The 20,011-nt window shown below is 33.4% G+C and overlaps 1 long non-coding RNA gene across 1 annotated transcript in view; it reads right to left on the bottom strand.

The window, feature by feature from the left end:
* LOC115352142 overlaps window positions 1-20,011 on the bottom strand; it is a 212,902-nt gene that overhangs the window by 148,890 nt on the left and 44,001 nt on the right. Inside the window, exon 10 of the long non-coding RNA XR_003927000.1 lies at window positions 14,476-14,639. This is a non-coding gene — a long non-coding RNA (uncharacterized LOC115352142). The remainder of the gene's footprint in view (window positions 1-14,475; window positions 14,640-20,011) is intronic.

Here is a 20,011-nt window from a genome sequence, read left to right as displayed (position 1 = left end):
ATAAGATACGCAACACACATTCACTTGGAAGAATGAATGAATCGTAAGCAAACACACTGCAATCCAGAAACAATTTAGTTGGTATGACCAAAATATATAACCAGAAGATTGCCTAAATTAATCAATGCTTTTTACAGCATTAACAAACTGTCTGTTTATAGACAAATCAGCAGCCTATGAAGAAGGAAAACTGTTTAGGTCTTCCATCTCAATGCTAAATTGGGAGAGCAGATAGTTGCAACTACCAACACCATGAGTACAGAAGCAATCTATTAAACTAACTCTGCCCTCTAAACAAGTAGTTAACAAGATATACCTTTCGGTTTTTCACTCTTCTGCTGAGCATGACTACTTGCATACTTAATTTCCTATCAGTTGGAATTTCAACAAAACAGAATATTATCATTCCCTCAATTATAACTTGAATACCATATGTACAATATAACCATATTTGCCAAGTTAAATTGAACAAAAACACGCCACAAAATAAAACAAAACTATTCCAGAATGTAAAAAGATAATTTTTTGTAAGTAAATTCAGGAGAAAACATAGTTTTGGCAAAGGACAAGGAATCAAGATATAAAGAATGAAGAACAACTGAGTATAATTTTATTCTGAGTTTTTGAAAGATCTAGACATGAAAGCCTGACCATATTATAACACAGACTCTTTCAAATAGATCTATAATCATTAAAGGATATTTGTTAATATATAGATGGTATTTCATAAATATAACTTTATTGATAATAGTTATTATAATAATAAATAGCTTATGCAGATTTTCAAAGGAGAGCCCCATCATCTTCAGTCTTCCAGAACTCATTCATTCAAAAAATTCATATACTCTAATATCTGCTCACATTTTACCAGCTAACATGACTATTAAGAATTGGAAAATGAGAAAAGAGGTTTTTAATATTTTCACATTTAGTTTTAATGATCAGAGGAATAGATAACATTGTAGAAGACATTAACTGGAAAGGTTAAGTAGTTATTGAAAGAACTACTGAAACCCTGTGTGACTAGAAAAATGGGTGTGATCTGTAAAAATCCCAAAGTGGTTGATACTAATGGAACAAGCCTAACAACAAAAACCTGATGTATTAACACAGAATGTGAAACTCTATATTACAGAGGTAGCAAACATAGTGCAAGATTATGAGTGGAATACAAGTATTGAAAGGCATGAGTTTTTCAGAAAATACAGAAGAATAAATGTAGTAAGGTAGCACTGTACATTAATGATGAAATATGGTCTGACCTAGAAGTAAAACTCAAGATATTTAATACATTGAGGACAATAAAATAATCTTCATTTTAGAATTTTGAATCAACTGCCATGTATAGTCAAATACCCAATAACAAATATTTTTAACAGATTTTTTATGGCAGAAAGGCCATCAGATGAATAGAGAATAGTGAATATAAATTATGCTTAAAAGAGAAAAAAAATCCATGAAACTAGAAAGCACCCTAACAAGCCATGAAATAGTTTGAAATAATGTGCACCTTTTTCTTATGTTCTAGTAAGAACCAAGACATACGCAGATAAGGAATAGTATCACGGTTAGAGCAATGAAGAGCATCTCACAAAAGAGGAAGAAGGATTTGGTTTAGTCTAGCAAAAAAAAAGGCTGAAAAAAGATATGACTGCTGTTTAAAAATATATGGAGAGGAGGTAAAGAGCAAAGAAGATGCAGAGCTTTTTCAGAGAAACTCTATTAAAACAGTAAGAAATGGATATCAGAGAGACATGAAAACTTGGAGAATGGAAATTAGAAGAAAGCTTCTAATCATTGGAGCACTAAAGCTCTCAGACAGCCTTATGATAGCAAAACTGAGAGTAGAAACCACAATTATTTTTTTTTATGTAGAATTTGATCTGGTAAGTATAAGTGTTGTATGATACGGCTCCTGGTTGTAGCACAAGCCTGACTCTGACATCCTCTTCAGTTCTACTTTTTTAAAGCCTCAATTCAATCTGGACTTTTAATAAGGGCCTCTGGTAGATAAGTACAATAGTGATTCTAGTTTTTACTTCCTTGCAGTTATTTGGAAGACTTAAAGTCACATTTCTCAATTATCAAAAAAGGTTTTTGTCAATTATCTCAGCTAGCAGCAACACTGAAGGCCTGTCTCCTTGTTTTACAGACTTCATAACTGTATTTTCTGCATCTTGGGAGATACATGATTAACCATAAAACATTCAACAGACACTTGGCTGTCTACATAAAATTTGTTTCCAGAAAAGTCTGTGCTATATTCAATCTTGGCGGGGCAAAACCAAGTTACTGCAGGTTTCAACATGTTCGTTGTGAATTATCCAAATTCTTTAAGTTTTTTAGTGAGATACGTTCAATTGTCTCCTTTCACAGAACCTGAAAAATTAGTCCTTAGACCAAGTTCTGCACCTTTTAAAGAGTGAATAGTTATATCAGGTCTTCAAGAACATTTTTCCTTCCATACGTCACTGAAGACTGGGAGAAGCAGCTCAAAAAATTCTTTTTTTTCTAACCGATCACTTTAATGTATTATAACTTAACCTATAAATATTGAATTGATATTCAAGTAATAAAAATATGTAAATAATAAATAAATATTTAATAATCCAAACAGCAAAAACGAAATGTCATACTTTCCAGTGTTATACATATAAACATAATTTAGCAAATTAGTGATGTACGTGCTTAACCAAAGTGACTAATTACACTACTAAATTTAAACTACCTAGTCTTACCAGTAGAATTCCATTGCTGTACTTCACTGAAAACATTTTAAAAAATTCTTTGGTAATTCACAATTGACTGTTATCTTGTCAGCAATTTATTCTTCTTTTGATAAGCACATTTTGACAAGTTTTCCAAAAAATCTGCTGCTTTCAAGCAGCTGGTCAGTACAAGGCTTACTTGACTTTCTCAGTGAGCCAAGAGGCAGTTAAAAAATGTGGGAAGAGAATGAGAAGAAACATTATCTTTTTCTGCTGCAGTTTCAGTAGATAGAATTAATTTAATATTTTTTATTTGCCAGCATATTGACTTATATTGATGATTCTGTAACTAGGTAAAGTTAGTTCTTTTATATCTGGACAACTGGTCCCAGATAGTAATATAGAGATTACAGTATATTTTCACCTGTGGTTTTCCATATTAGACAAAGAGCACAATGCTATAACACAATTACATAATCCAAACTATACATAAAACCAGACTTCAAAAATGAACTAACTTCAATCAATCTCCAAAATTTAATTTCCATCTAAGCTTTCCAACTGCACTTCTTAGATGAGTAATCACATGCATTAAAACAGATGTCCAGTAGGTGTTTTCATTGATCTAGTGTAGCTGAATGCATAATTTACGTCCTAAACATGGTTGTCTGAATTGCACATTAATTAAATGTTAAAACAGTCAATGTGAATGTCCATTGTTGTTAGCTTCCCCCTGTATTTCTTCCTCGCCCCCAGAAAGTATCCATTTTACACAATATAAAAAGTTATACACTCTGAGGACCATTTTTTCCTTCTTCACATACCATTTCTTCCTTCTACATAGTCTTCTCCCTTCTGACACCAGAGATGTCAGGATCTGTAAGTAAGATTGAATGTAAAAAAGTGGAGGTGCATAAATTTTAGGACACAGATGCCCTGGTTAAACTATTGTTAACAGCTCAGTCTGGGAAGCAGGGTAAAACATGGCATGCTTTTGATCTTACCCAATACATCCATATCACTTCTTGCAGTACACCTATGTTTTGGGCTACGTGAACAAACAAGGACTGCCAGAATTCCGGTAACTGATGCAATTCACCTTTCCTTCTGGCAGGCAACACCAGGACTCTGCTAAAAATGATCCTGTGGAGATGTGACATAGTCATAACAGAGAAACAGTACACAGTCAACCATTCTGCCCTAGGAAGAGTGTATATTTGGGTCTCTCCCAATGGGCACAGCAAGCTGAAATTCTTCCACTTCTCTTCTGAATTGCTTTGACAATCACATCAGGCTGTGCTAAGAAGAAAGTTTGCTTCTGCACCAGTGAATAGCTGGCAACTTTGACTAAGAGGCCAACTCAGGCTTGCAATCGATATATAAAATTACAGATATATAATACCCATATACACTGCTAGTTAGCCCAATGGAACTTCACTTTTACTTTGAACAACTGCTGTCTTTAAGACTCCAGGACATAAACTGGGAAAAAATCCCACTTACCTAGAAATTATGTGAAATGATTTTTTGTATACAAGACACTAGAGTGTGACAACTTGATAGATGGCACAGAACTCAGATGACTTAGCTATATGAAACAGAGCTGTGATGGCTCAGGGAAAAAATTCACAATGAGGAATATTGGCAAGTGGTTTCTTTGCTACAATGGTAGAGAAAGATTCACAATAATAGTGAATCATCACTGGTACAGGCTGCAACACATTCTTGTCTCACATAGTTGCATGCCTGAGCCTGAACTGTGAGATCTCTTCAGAAGTCCAATAAGGTAGAATTCATATTTTGATTGCTGAAAGAACATATGAAAAAAATACAGGCCCTGTTAGCTGCCACTCAGTAAAGTGACACTTACAGGAACAGTCAGATAATGAACTTCTCAAGCCACTGAAATAGATAGGTATACTGAAATTTTAAGAGGTGTCTCTGTGCAAAAGATAATCTGCAGAGAAGATCAAGCTGGAAAAGAAACACAGGTTGGTGAGTACACCCAAATGGTGCCAGGATAGAGATATTTATCACTAGTTCTGGACAAAAGACTGCAGCTCATAAATCAGATCTGAACACAACAGGGCTGCAGCACTCTGAGATGGGACAACAGAACTCTCTTATGTTCTGGATGCTCTTAAGAAAACGTTTGGTTAAGTCAGCACAGTCTGGCAGTCTAGCACTTAACTATTTTCAGATGTACAAAGTCAAGGAAGGTATTGCTCTATTTCTTAATGTAAGGGTTAGGACAAAAATTGTTCAGCAAGACAAAGGAAAAGATGGATCTAGCACCATTTGTTAGAGAAGAAAGTTTAGAAATAATTTATTTTAATGTCCTCAAAACCTGCAAGTCACTGTAAATTGAGAAGACAGTTTTGATTTACATCCCTAATTTATTCAAAATAAAACTGATTCAGTTTAATTTTTAAATGGTAATATTTGTTTTGTTAATAATGAATTTAAGTAATTAATCAAGATTCAAAATGATAAATGCAGCAGATTATTAAAAAAGAATGGAAACAAGTTTAAAAAATCTTTGGAAAAATGGACAAATTTCAAAGTATAGAAGAGTAGGCTTTTAAATTTTAATAAAATTACGGTTTAAGGTAGAGGAAACTACATTTGTGTGAAATATAATAAATCTAGTGTATGCACCATAAACAGGTCTGGTCTTTTGGGATCTTTTAAGCATTACAGAAAAAAATTAAAATTAATTTATGGAAATAAAACTGTAACACGAAACAAGCATCTTTCAGAAATGCACAACTTCATAATGTTTCATTTTTACAGACTTAAGGTACTAGTGTTAAAACTTAAGTAGGTAAAGTTTATGCAATGTGTTTGAAGAACCCCCACTGAATATTTCAAGACTCAAGTATTTAGAATAATTGAAAAGACAAACCAGATTGGTATATGCAAATCAAATGAAAAAGAGAGACTTAAAGCAAATAAAATTTTCAATTTTGTCTTTTGGATCTTTTTTCTTACATTCAGCTTTTGAGCCGGTAAATAATTACCTTTGAGAGGTTCTAACAATTAAAGAATAACATTGATTAATTAGGAAAGAAAGTGAAGAATACTAATCAATCCTAAAGACAGTTTTTCTTCTCCCACCTCAAGCCTTTTCGTCACCCACAAACAATGTGTTTTCTACATTGTTCAGATTCTTTTAAAAAACATTCATATTCTTGTCCATTCAGACAAAACTCTCTTGGTGAGCATTGTTTTGGGAGGAGTGGGTGGTAGGCAGGGGGCACAGGATGTTGAGAGAACAGATAGGATGTCAGGTGAAGATGGAATGCTGTGCCCTCTCTAACCAGCTGAAGACTCTGCATGATTGTTTTCTTACAAATAATACCTGTGGGTGTTGAAACAGTTCAGGGAATCTATCAAACATACCCTTTCACTTTGCTGTTGTAACTCTATAAAATTTATTCTCATTTCAAAAGAATCTTTGCAATAATACCTGTAGGTGGTTGAGTAATTTAGAGAAAATCTGTCAAACCTACTTCCACTGACTTTAGCAATAGAATTCTGTAATTACTTTCAAAGTTGTAAAATGCAATGATTTATTTTCAGTATATTCAGAAAGTTCTAAATTGAGCTTCTATTTTTTATTTTAACAACTTTTGATAAGCTTAGTGGAAGAACTAACTCAAAGAGTAGATCTAATAATTGTGCAGCATTTCATTTAACTCACAATAAGGAAAAAAAGTCAGTGCTGAATTTAGGAAACAGCTAGGACAGTACTGCAAGTATAGTCCCATCTTCATGCAAGGAGATAGTCCACATTTAGCTGTCTCCTTACATAACTCTAAGATGATAGATCTGATATTAATCTTGATTCAGTCTTTTCCATGTAAACTACATGGGTTTACAGAAAATTTATGAACAATATAACTTGAACAATATAACCTCTTTCTCCTACTCAACAATATATTTAATATTTTTTAATTCAGAATAATAGAACAAAACTGAAAACTCAGAAATTTATTGAAAGCCTAGTTATACTAGAAGAATCTCTTAGTGCCCCCAGACTCAGGCACACATTCAAATTACTTTGTTTGACAACCTACCCTTTGTCAACTGAGCTAATTGAGTGAACATTTATTCACTTTTAGTCCATGGCAAATGTGATGTAATTTGACCTTGCACAATCCCTAAAGAAAGAAAGTAGTCCAAGATGAACTGAAATAATCTCACTGTGCATAAAGACAGATAAAATACAGGAATTTAGTCATTTGTCTGACAAATCCTTAGAACCTGGTTCCAGATGATCAAAATTATTTTATATGCCATCGAAGTCAAAGATAGTATGTCTCAAGACTTTTGCTTCTATGAATTCTAAATGCTCAAATTAAGTCAAAATCACAGTTCTGTGCAGAGATGCATTTCATTCAAATAAGTATGGGCATCGTTTTGTGGTAATCCAATTACAAGACTGGTAACAAAATGGAAAATAACAAATTCCTTTTCCCTTTTCCTCCCTGTCATCACCAAAGAATCCATGTCCCATTTGGATTCAACTGATTATGCAGGAGGCACCTAAGCACATCACATCTTCAAATGGTGAACTGGTTTGTGGCCAGTGAGGCTTAATCAAATATGAGTGGCAAATGCATTGGACAAAGATGTTGGACCCTGCTATAATTAAAACTTCATTAGTCCCAAATGGTCGCTTAATTTCTAATTTGCAAAAGAATATCATCCCCCATCTGTGGTCTACATTTTCACTAATACGTAGTTTTTTAGCGTGAACCATATGTCTCTAGCAAACATTCATGTTCAAACAGGGAGAACGAAAAAATAATGCAAGTTCATAATGAAAAACAATGCAGAAATGACATTTTTAAAGTATTCATTTAACTCCTTCCCACAATTTCAGACAGATTTCCACCATTCACTCTTACCCATGTATTCTCTGTGCAGAAGAAATTCTCAATTAAATTACGGTGATAAAGTCCAGGACAGTGTTAGGAAACTACCTCATCAGAGCAAGAGCTACCTCATCAGATACATGAAACATGAGTACCACAGCCACCCTAGTTGCAATGCTGCTCTGATACTCAAAAGAGAAACTGTTTATAAATCACATACTGAAGCAGAAGGAAAACCAGAAGCAATATCATTCTTGCTGCTTAGAAAAAGGAAAAGATTTAATAATTCATCCTCTTAATAAACATGCTATATCTGTGCAACTAGTCACATTAGCCTTTTCTATACAAAGAAGTTTTTAATTACCCAGTTCTCAGTAATCTCAACCACTTATTCTTTTTAACTAAGTAAAACACTGCTAGATTGCTGAACTCAACAAGCCCATCCTTCATGCTTGCTAGACAGAACTGTTGGTCCCACATCTTTTGAAAATACATTTCAGAAGAATTTAGGATTTCCAAGAATTTCCCCAGGAAGTAAAACTCTCCCTAGATCTAAATTAAGTTTTATTGATTTGAAATGCAATATGGCATATAGCAGAAACTCTTTATATGTTGTATCAATCAGGTGCCATCCATTTTAAAAGGAGAAAAAAACCTATTTAACATATCAAAATAATTTTCTTACAAGATAAATAGCTCAGATATAATTCCCCTGCAATATATGGTTATGAAAAATCAGCAGGAGCCATTTATGGTCTCATAATACATAAATCAACTGAAAGAACACTTGGTCAGAATCTGAAACATCACAACATTAACTCACTGTGATTACAAAGCTTCCGTTATCCCCTTTACAGTTGTCAAATCATTGTAATGTTATATTTTTTGTTAGTAGCTGGCAACAACCAAATCTATTTAGATGATAATTGTTTCTTAGATGCATTTAAATGTTGGTTTGGGGGGCGGGGGGAATCATGGTTTTACACATTACCAAATGAAAAAGCAGAAGAATACTAAAAATTATCTTACTTTTCCTGTCCTAAACAATTTTTTGACAAGGCAAATGAACTATTGCATATAGATAGACATACATGCCACTAAGTGATGGAAATGAACAGGGCTTTGAAATATCAATGTTTATTTTTTCACTAGAGCCTTTACTTTCAGAATAATTACCTATGCACAAACTCTAGATGGCAACATTGCACTTACTGTATTACTAAAACAAAATGTCACACTAAGTCCCTACATATCCTCTTTATCAACATTTTATGTGCCACAGATCTATAGCCTCTTATTATAAGTGTAATGAAGCAGAAGTTATTGAAGCATTTTATTGATTGCTCAGATCACAAGTTTACTGTCATACTGAATTGGCACCTTACTTGCTGAAGCAAACTGCTGACACCTTTTTAAAAAAGTGACAACTACATCTATTTCATGACCAGAAATCCATTTTCATCTCTATCAAGACAAGAATGCAATTTTCACTTCATTTAACTGATGTTAGGCCTGCTCAAGGCATGACACTTAGAAAAAGACACAAGTTTAAGGTTCTTAAAATACTTCTGGTAACTAGAATGCAGCTCAGTTGTGGGAAAAATTTCAACCATCACTCAAATCTATAAACAATACAACATTCTAAGAATCACTTATCTGAACTATCAAGAGGGCAGTCTTCTCTTTCAATTTCAAAATTACTGAAACACTATTTTTATATTCTTTTAATAAGGAGCTATGCTGAAATATTACAGTTTTCATATGGAATCTTGCTCTACACAAAGTTCAATTTAACATGGGATTATTTCTTGAATGGTCCCTACACAGGTCAAACAGACAAAAAAATCTATTTTTCTGCAACCTATAAAGAAGGACATAAAGATACTTAACACCTCTTCAACAGTGTGAGTCAATGTCATAAAATTAGAAAAGCAGAAGCTGCAAGGAAGAGGAAACAAATATTTAAGTCTAAAAAAAGGGGAGGGGGGGTACTGAACAGAGACTGTGATACTCAAGTTACTTTAAGAATACACTTTCAAAAAACCATAAAAACACAAATGCAAGCTGGGTTGAACTGGAAACCAAGTTAAGCATTTTGGTGAATTTCTTCCTTTTCTTCAAATAATATCTAATAATTATTATGCCAACTTTACCACAATATAATCTAATTTTCTGAAAACAGCATTATAAACAGGGTAAGTGTTCTTTGGTATCATTTTCTGATAACTCAGTGAACTAGGATGGATATAAAAATGATAGGAATAACATATTGACTAAAAAAATACTTGATAGAAATGTATCATTTTGTTCATTTCTGCCAGACAAAACCCCTGCAAAATGGTTATACCTAGCAGCTAGTTTATATTTTATTTGTAAGGGGAAAAAAAACCCAGAAGAGTAATTAGAAATCTTACTACAAAATGTAATTACTGAAATCTATGAAAACCGATTGAATAGTAATGACAGATGTGTTTCTTATAAAGTACAAAAAGGAAAAGTTATGGAGAAAAGCTTTTGTTTGCATATTGCAGATGTATTCAACGTCCAGTACTTAAGTCAGCAGTTTCAAGAAAACAACGCGAGAAAATAGAAGAAATATAGTCTTTTTTTAATCTTTGTTCTGCTATTTGCAATATTTCAATTTTTTTTAAAGTCAGTAATATTTTTACGGATCTGCGTAGCAAAATGAGGAAAACTTTATGAATTATGATGTTTATGGATGTAGCTTAGAATAATAACAGCAAAACTGTTGGATATATAGTTTTGAAATAGTACATTTAAGCTTGTGTTCCCATAGCTGAAAGGGCAAATAGTAGAATCAGTCAATAATTTTATTCTCTCCTGTTTTGTGGGTATTTTGCATACTAGCTCCATTACTTTAATGTAATGTAATATGCTGTGCCTCAAATGATTAATTACTATTACTGTAAGTTCTGCTAGATCAAGCTAATGAACATTCAGCACAATTTCCTGTCACTTCTCATCCCAGCTCAGTCCCCTCATCCCCACATATAACACACTTCCAGGAAAAATAAAAGCACACAGAATAGAACCTTGGGACCGGCTATGTTTGTTAACTATGACATTAAAATTTTGCTAAACCCTTGTAAGTAACACATGCTCAAAACCATTTAAATATACTTAAAGCACACTTGTGATTCTCAAATATTTATACATATACATTTTCCATAATATATCTTTACTGTGACAATGACGAGATATTCTTCTATGTAGCTGTTCGTGTACATTTTATATTATTTAGTAAAGGACAGATCAACAGCTTGAATAAAGTGTAATTCTAAATGAAGAAAATGTTTAAAAATCATTAATATCATTTTAAAAGGTATTTGAGTCTTCTCTTTTGGCCTCTGTTTAGCTGTGCTAGGCCTGTGAATGACAGCTTCCCTGCTTGAAGCATACAGAAAGCACAGCCTTCCTCATTCACTGTCAGTACTATGGCCTTTTCACACGTTCCCTCCACAGCAGTGTTTGTCCCCAAACACTGGAACCCAGCACAATGGCATTCCTACTTCAACACCCCCACCAACAGCACCACTACATATGAAGAATGCTAATGAGACGGACATCCCCCATCTCTGAAAGTGTTAACTATATCCCATACTATCCGATAGAATGTTATTTCTATTGTTATGTATTACAACTCACTTAAGAGCAAGTTCATTTTGGCAATGCTTTTTTTCTAAAAATATTTTTAATAGAAACTATAGTAGCTTGACAAGAAGATCAAAAAAATGTCTTGCATGCATTCACCCAGTTACGTACATTATATATAAAGGACTGATTTTAATCTCCAGATATATTTAGGGATCTCAGAAATTCCAACAGACACCAACACAGCATGTTTAAAATAGCAAGGCAAAAGGCTAACATCTGAAATATTAATAGCAGAATACTTCTAACAGTACTGTTGTTTAAATTTTACCTTTTAGTTAGAAAACTGTATTTTACAGCCCTAGAATTCATGGCACTAAAATGTCAATATAAGCTTTGCAAGATTTTAGTGAAGCTTATAGATCATTATACAGATATGTAATTGCAATTAGAAAGAGTTTAAAGGAAAAAAGTAGAAGGCTTTTGTAGTATAGTTGTTATACATATATATTTTCTTCCTTTCTCCTTTATTTAGAGAAAAGTACAAACCACTTCCCAAAGTTCAAGTACTCTCTCAGTTTTACCTGTTTTACTTCACCTGTATTATTCTCAAAGAATATTATTTGAAGAATACTGATTATCCTCTTGAAAAGGATACAAAGACTACAGCAAAGAGGTGGTAGCTCCTCACTGTTTTCTTCCTCTGGGGCAAGAAGCAACAGAGTGATTATAAAGACGACACTGTGCAACCAGTGCACAGTGTGTACCAGAAACTATGTATTGTTTTAATTCAATACATGCATTTTAAACTGAAGTCCGGATGGATTTTAATAGAAGTACATGTATTAGCATACTATTATAGAAATACATGTATTAGCATATTATTAGTTGTATGTGCTATTTGATTTCAATGGACAGACTATAGCGTCTTAGCAGAGTAATACTGAACCAAAGGATTTTCCTTTTTTTTTTACTTCCATTCCCTTTTCATTTAAATGAAAAGACAAAGTAAATACAAATAATTCAAATGTCAAAATAACACTGAGATAAATAGAAATCAAGAAAATACATTTAGAGTTGTCAAGTAATGGCTACATGTTATATTGGTATGAATACTGTATGCAGTCATCATAGCATTATGTTGTCAGGCCTCAGCACAACAGGACAAAGTGATAGTATTTTGATTGAATGTCCTGGTTCTTTCTTAACTTGCATTCTAATCTTATATCTGTATCATATCACAATGTGCTCTTTACAAAACACACTTGTTTTAGTTATTTAGAAAAAAATGTCAACATAAGCAAAATATAGTAAGATTATAGTAAGAAGTATTGTTATACCTACAGTATAACATAACCTACAGTTATTATAATGATTTCATTTATGTTCAGTACTAACACAACTTCAGTTAGAAAATGGTTGGAAAAATTGAGAGGCACTTTAAGCTGACTTACATGTCGTATCTTATCTTTGAAGTAATATAATTCAAAATAACACAAGCATTCAGCACATTAACTGCACAAAAGATTTAACATCTTTGTGCTGTAAAATTTTCATTTAAGCACTTAAACCAGTTTGAAATGTTTATTGAAATATTTTAATCATAATTTTTTTGTAGACAAATAACTGTCATAGCTGTACTGACATTTATCCTCATAATCTGGACTCTTAAAAGGTAAAAATGTCCAAGGTGGCTATACTGAACGTATGTCTATATGCAAGCCTTTCATTATAAAGAACCATTTGCCTTTAGAAGAGATTTCAAATCTACTAAAATTATTATCTTTTTCTTGTCATTTACAATGTCCAACCGAACACTGCCAGATAATCAACACAGGAATGATTAACATAAGTTAATTTACTGAAATGTCTTTATATGCTTTTTACAGAGAAGAGCAAAAAGTAGTCAATAAATTACTTGCATATGAATTTTTACTTAGAAACCCCATTGTCTGTTTTGTTCTACTAATCACCATTACACTTGCTAAACACTTGTATGCATTTTATATATTTTTTCCTAAAAGAGTAAATATTACATGTTAAAGCACTGGAAAGTAACAGATTTCATTTCTGTAGCTTTTGTGACAGGCAGCATTGCCTTAAAAGTGAAGAATTACCAACAAAAAGTGTAAAGATATTTCTCACTTTTTAATATATCACTATACTGACACAGAAACACTCTGAAACAAGCTTTTCCTTTTTTCCTTTCTGCTTGTTTCTCTCTCTCTCACACACATGCTCTCTCGTTTTTGTTTTTGTTTTTGTCTGATTTCTTCTTGCTGACCACTATTAGCTCTAGACAGGAATAGTCTCTTCCAAAGTCAATTCTCATTTCTCTTTATGGATCTGACAGCAGGAGGTGCTGTATAAACAGTGTGACTGACACTTTGCTTGCACCTCTCCTCCCCCTTCCTACATAGACTGGTAGCTTATCTATCTGATGCAGTCTTTCTTAACTCTGGGGCCCAAGATCATTTTTAAATCAGAGGTTCCTAGCTGGTTGTTTAATTTCTATATAATACTTTTCCTGGAAAATCTATATGTCTACTATTTTTATAAAGTACTCACCTAATCCTTAAAAATATGTACATTCTTGCACACCTAAATGAACTTAAGTAACTATGCTGAACAAGATTGGTGTTTTCTTACTTATATTTCCTAAAACAAAACACCCAATTAATAAAAAAAAATCTTATTGCTCCCAAACTATCAAACAGTATATTCAGTATCTGTTTTCTACTATTTTTTCAAATTAAAATGCATGTCTGGAATATTTATTTAATGGCACATGTATAGTAATTAAAATACTTAGGTTTAAAAATATTATACATTTTATTTAATTTTTCATAATGCAACATCAATTATACTTAGAAGTGTTTTATTTATTTATTCAAAAAGTGTTTCAACTAAATAATTATTTAAATTAGTTTTATAGGAAGATCTATGAGACCATTAAAAACTGCATGTGCAGAACAAGCAATGAAAAATGACTGCTTTAGAGAATTTCCACATAAGGAACACCACAGCTAGGCACAGTATGCAGCAAGAAAAGATGAGACATATGACATCCCACACCAAAAGAGAGACACAATTAACTCCTTTATTGTTGGCTTTGCAATTATAGGAGAAGCATTTCATTTTCCTAACAGGCACTGCAGATTATGAAATACATGTCACACTTCCTTATGACACAGTGCCAACCGTTGGTTTTATACAATTAGTACATTTGAAAATGAAAACAAAAAAGCAGACTTTTAAAGAGTGGGACAACTCACCTGTTTGCAACAGTCTGCAGACTTTAATCGTTGGTGCAGGGCCAACAGAACTCCTTGGATACAAATCTTTGCTCCTGAGAGGCTGAAACCTTCTCTCTTAAAGACCCAAACAGGTCCCCACAAAGGTGTGATGGAATTTTGCAGGCATCTGTCAAGCAGAGGAGCTATGCAAAGAAAAGAAGAAAAAGGAAAAAAAAGAAAATGCATTCTTTTGACCCAACTGAAATATACAGCCTCTAACGCAGCCTCCGCATCAGAACTAACTCTTAATATCTATTATTTATATCTGACCTGGGTTAAGTCTTGGAAAAGCAACTCCTGCATTTCTAGTGGCCACCATGAAGGACGTATTTATATTGAGACACCCCCCATGAAAGACTCATAAGCTTCGTGAGCACACCTGAATAGTTCTGAAGTGTGCCTAACTAGCTGCACGGAGTGTCATGGTGTGCACTGATTGCCTTATCTTCTCATTTATCACAGATGAGTTGGAACCAACCTTGCTGAAATCTACTTGCATTGTCCTGATAAAATTGCAAGATCCATGTTGTTTCTGTATACAGTTTCCTGTTGAGGAGCTGACATACACCTACCATATTATAAATGGTAACATTCATAAAATATAATCAACACTCGCATAAACTGTTTTATTATAACCTTCTCATTGCCACTACTCAAAAAACAACTTCTAACAAATAAAAATGCTCAGTGTAGCTGTTTAATAACGAGGAAAGGTCAAATGAAAAGATAGATAAAATTGATTCGTGGCAATGGTCTCAACAAGATCTTTTTCTTGCTGTTCTTAGATTTCAAATCACTGTAAAGGTTGAAAGCATTCTCTCGAAGGGACCTGATGTCAATATGTGTGACAAATAAGGAATGATGATTTTGCATTCAGGCATTACTGAGATGCATGTGCTTTGCGGGTATTTTTGTGTAATGCATACATGGGCCTTTCTTATATGACAAAATAAAATAGCATTAAGTAGCATTTCAGGCTTTTACCTCATATTGGGGAAGGGAAGGGAAGGGAAGGGAAGGGAAGGGAAGGGAAGGGAAGGGAAGGGAAAGGATAAAAAGCAAAAACCCACTAAAATCTGTTTTTATTAGTAATATACAAGAAAATACAAAACATAATAAACCATATAAAGCACATCTGTGAACAATGCAAATAAAATTATATACATAATTTTCCCATCTAGTCAATCTATGGTCAAAAAGATTCATATTTGCCATATAGATATAAATGGTGGATTTCCTAGGTACATAAATACTAACAAAGAACTACAGGTTTTGTCAGAGAAAATACCAGTGGGTGAATTACACTTTACATATTTTATTGAGAATAGGAGACAAACATTCCATTCAGATATGGCAAATATTTAGCCTCAATAGCTGTTCACTCAGCTGTGAGAACAGAGTCTGAACTAAGACCTTAGTTAAGAATTTTTTGTATGTGAGTTCTCTTATAACTGGAGACTTTTGGACAAATAAAGAAGGAACATATCATACAGTTAAATCCATCTTCAAAAATAAAGAAATAGGTAAACATGCAACAGACTGTACTTTGCCTCTGCTAAAGTCAGTGTATTTTATGAATTATTTAAGCACGTGGTTAAGTAAAACCGTGTGTGAATTTTTGTGAAAGGCACTACTTTTTAAAAAGTCATGTTAAAGTCCAAGTCTTCTGACTTTCACAATTTTGTGATATAATCTTATCATCTAGTCAGTAATTTTATGCATTCTCACATAAACAGTCCTGAGAGCTTCCATACAGTATGCTTACTTCTCCAGAAGATAACCTTGCACCTACTTCCATCCTGCATACTTAGCATAAAATGCCTTTTCTGAATTATTTGGCAAAGCCATTAAAATTTAGTTACTTACTAAACCCCACTGAAGTTCCAATGTTGATGTAATATTTACAAGACTGTACAATCTCAGTTCAGCAAAATACACAAATATAAGAACAAAAGTTCTGTTTAGATCTAAAGGACTATCTACATGGTTAGCAAAACCTATTTAAGTAAACTCTTGAATGAAAACCTATTACATGATTCTTCCAGAGTAATTTACAATTGTCTGTAAGTCTCACATGTACTTTCTCTTTGTTACAGAAGTAGAAAATGATACGCAGAAGCTTCTATCAATGACAAGTGGGAAGAAAGATAAGCAAGGTAAGAAGACATGTGGAAAGATACATACATGGGTTCAATGGTCTGCAGGGACTTAAGAAAAGAAAATGAACTGAAACCCTGTCCATACTTAAGTTTATGATAAAAATCCCATTTATCGAAAGGGAGACCAGACTTCACAACATAAGGCTGATGGGGATTCACTGAACAAGGTTAATATGCATATTAACCTACTCTTACTGATTATCCTAAAAAGTAATACTGCAAAACTTTTTCAAAATATGCCATCAAAGTAAAGACTCCAAATCAGAAAGCATACTGTGTAGCATTAAACATTTGCTTTTAAAATCCGATTCAAGATGACAATCAGTGAATTAATACTTTTCCAGACTGTTCTAATAATGCACTTACTCCTTAGCATCGGAGTCAGACATAAAATTAAGAAGATTAGATGAGGTAATGAATGAGGTCTGACCGGGAACACTGGCAGGGGTGAATTTACTTCAGGACTAAGCAAGTAGCATCAGAATTAAATTATGTTTCATGCTATGTGATGAGGAGTGGTTACAGTCATACTTCGTTCAAACAAAATAAAAGGATGGAAATCTGATCCCAGTGAAGTCTCTGGAAGTTTTACAAATAACTTAAGCAAATAAGGTTTTTACTCATTGCTTTTAACTTAGTTACCATAAGAAAACTATTACAAACAGAAATGAAGATAAACACAAGTAGTGCTGCTTTTCGGAGCGTGCAAGCAGACTGAAACACAGCTGTGAGAAAATGTGTGTATACTGGAATTGGATGTTACATTTGAACACTAATTATAACACTATTAACTATTTTGCCACAAATAATTTTAACACCAGTATAATGCGGCTGCGCTGATTCACCTTCTCTGAAGGTACTGACCTTCAGGACCAGAGAGGGGACAGTTGCAGAACCTGCTGGGATAGCTCGGAAGTAAAAAGATCCAAAGTGTCACCTCTTTCAGACATGCCTAACACCTAAATTAGTCAGTCGCACAGAGTATCAGACCCAAATAATTTTCTATAAGCAACACCCATTTCCATAAACATCAGCTGATTCTTTCCATAACGGTATGCTTCATTCAACACCTAACCTTTTTGTTTCCAAATTTATAGTCTCAAACAGCTTGTATTCTTTCCTTTTTTTCCCCATTCTTTTGACATCCTTTTTAAAATTGCAGAAATCAATGGTATTTATGTTACTAACATTCATTGAAGTATGAAACCATGTCTCCCTAGAAAGGGAAAGGAATAAAGGTAGAACTGCATGGCAGTACTTTCAGAAGAGTATACTTTTACTGAAATATTCCATAAATTTATTGCTCTGGGTATCTGTTTGATGATTCCAGAAGATATCCTTAGCACTCTAGATGAAAATTCACAGTTGCTCAAAAATTATTCCTAGTTTAGGAATGTTTATGTTGTTCTCATTTGGAACTGATGTAGGTGTGTAAGAATAATTTTCAATGAACAGCTAGCTACTTCCAGACTTCCATCCCTTTTGGTGACTTACCTAAAACAAAGAAGGTATTAGTCCGAACTAATACCCTTTTGAAAACTAAAAGAGTATCAATAATGACTCCATAAAATATCTCCCAACTGTACTAGAGTGCTTTGATATTATAGCTTTATACAGACCACAGTCTACAAAGCAAGGTGAAAAAATCTATAGGCAAAATTTCCCAAAGATTTGTAAGGCTATTGTCAAGCATTGCATAGTCCTTTCAACATTACAGCTGATCAAACATTACAAACATTGAACTATGAAGCAGGACTACAAAGGTCAATAACAGTGTGTTGACCATAGCAAAAGAAGGCAAACACTTACCCTTGGAAAGAAAGTGCATGAGCTAACTAGTAAGGTTTAGGAACAACTCATCATGATGTATGCCTGTCAGGAAGTTAAAGATTTTATGGTGAGGTACTCATGGAATTCCTGAGAGTGAGTGATGACAAATGACTCCTTCATCAGAAAATGAAATAAATTTTAAAAGAAGGAAACTTCCCTTCAAGGAAAGCTGAGCAAAGGAAGGTAGTCAGAAGTTACAGAAAATATTTTAAATTATAGAAAAAATCCCTTTTCTTTATAATTTTTATGCAGAATTTAAAATACTGCATTAGGACCCATTTGCTTCTCAGCTAAGATGAACAGTGTAAATATACCTTTATTGCTTTTATTCTCTCCCTCATTGATTTTTTGACTTCGTATCACATGACAAACATTGAATTTCCTTGAAGAAAATAATTGTTTTACAGTGTAATTTTACACTCCTCTGAAGAAGAGAGATAAGAAATTTTCCCTAAAACAAAACCCAGAGATTTTAAATTGATGGAGATAATGGCATGAAGCCACTGTGGCAAACAGGAGAGAAAAATCTGCTTTTTTATTTGTCTTGTCTTTAAACTTGCTGAAAATGATAAGAGTGCAGTGTTGATCAAATGAAGTGACAGAAAGCATGAAATCCAAAGCCCAGTAGGATATCCACAAAAAGTAAGCAGAACATTTGTAAAGGATAGGGGAAAACACCCTCTGGCAATTTGTAATCAACACAAGAGGACAGCAAAAAAATAAATCTCCCAAAATTCATTTTGTTAACTTTCTTCTTACTTATAACTCATGACATTACTCAAGCATAAACATTAGTATTATGCTGAGTTCTTTTCTAAATCAATTTCTCTTAGCAAATAACCTACAAAACAGAAAAAGTTTTTTTTTTAAATAAATAACAGTATCAGAATAAAAGGAAAGAAAGAATTAACTTTTTTTCTGCTATGGAAAACAAATATCTTTCAATACGACCAAGATACTAGAAATTCTTTTTACACTTCCTCCTTTTCCTGAAGGTACTTTCAATATGTACTGTACACTGTATATATATTACACAGAGGGCATGAGATTGTGCGAGCATACGCTGTACTTCATTGTTTCTTATTTTTAGCAAACACCATGCAGCTTTGTCCAGGGCAACTGGCACATACTATCCAAAATTGTGGTTTATATAGGGAAACTAAATGATAGAGAACATGCATTTTCCTATGTTGTTTAAATTATGTCAGTGTGTTTTTACTCAAACAAAAACTAATCTAACAGCTGCTATGTACTTTTGTTTACATGCTATATGTCAAATCGCATTGTCCCCAAGGTACTTATGAGAGATGCTTTAGCAGTCATTTTCTTAAATACTGATGCCTATCTGAATTTGGATTTTTCCACCATTGAACAGAATGACAAGCACACGATTGCTGTACTTAAAGCAATCTTTCACAGCTGCTTTGCTTTTTCAGTGATCCCATTAAATTGACGGCGTATGCCTGTGGGGGTCTACAGTGTTACAATACTGCTGAACAAGATGTTGATTGTACAATACAAATTTG

The sequence above is a fragment of the Aquila chrysaetos genome, chromosome 16, assembly GCF_900496995.4.
Source record: "Aquila chrysaetos chrysaetos chromosome 16, bAquChr1.4, whole genome shotgun sequence".
NCBI lineage: Eukaryota > Metazoa > Chordata > Aves > Accipitriformes > Accipitridae > Aquila > Aquila chrysaetos.
Note: the sequence above shows the minus strand (reverse complement) of the source record. Positions and strands in the feature narration are given on the sequence as shown.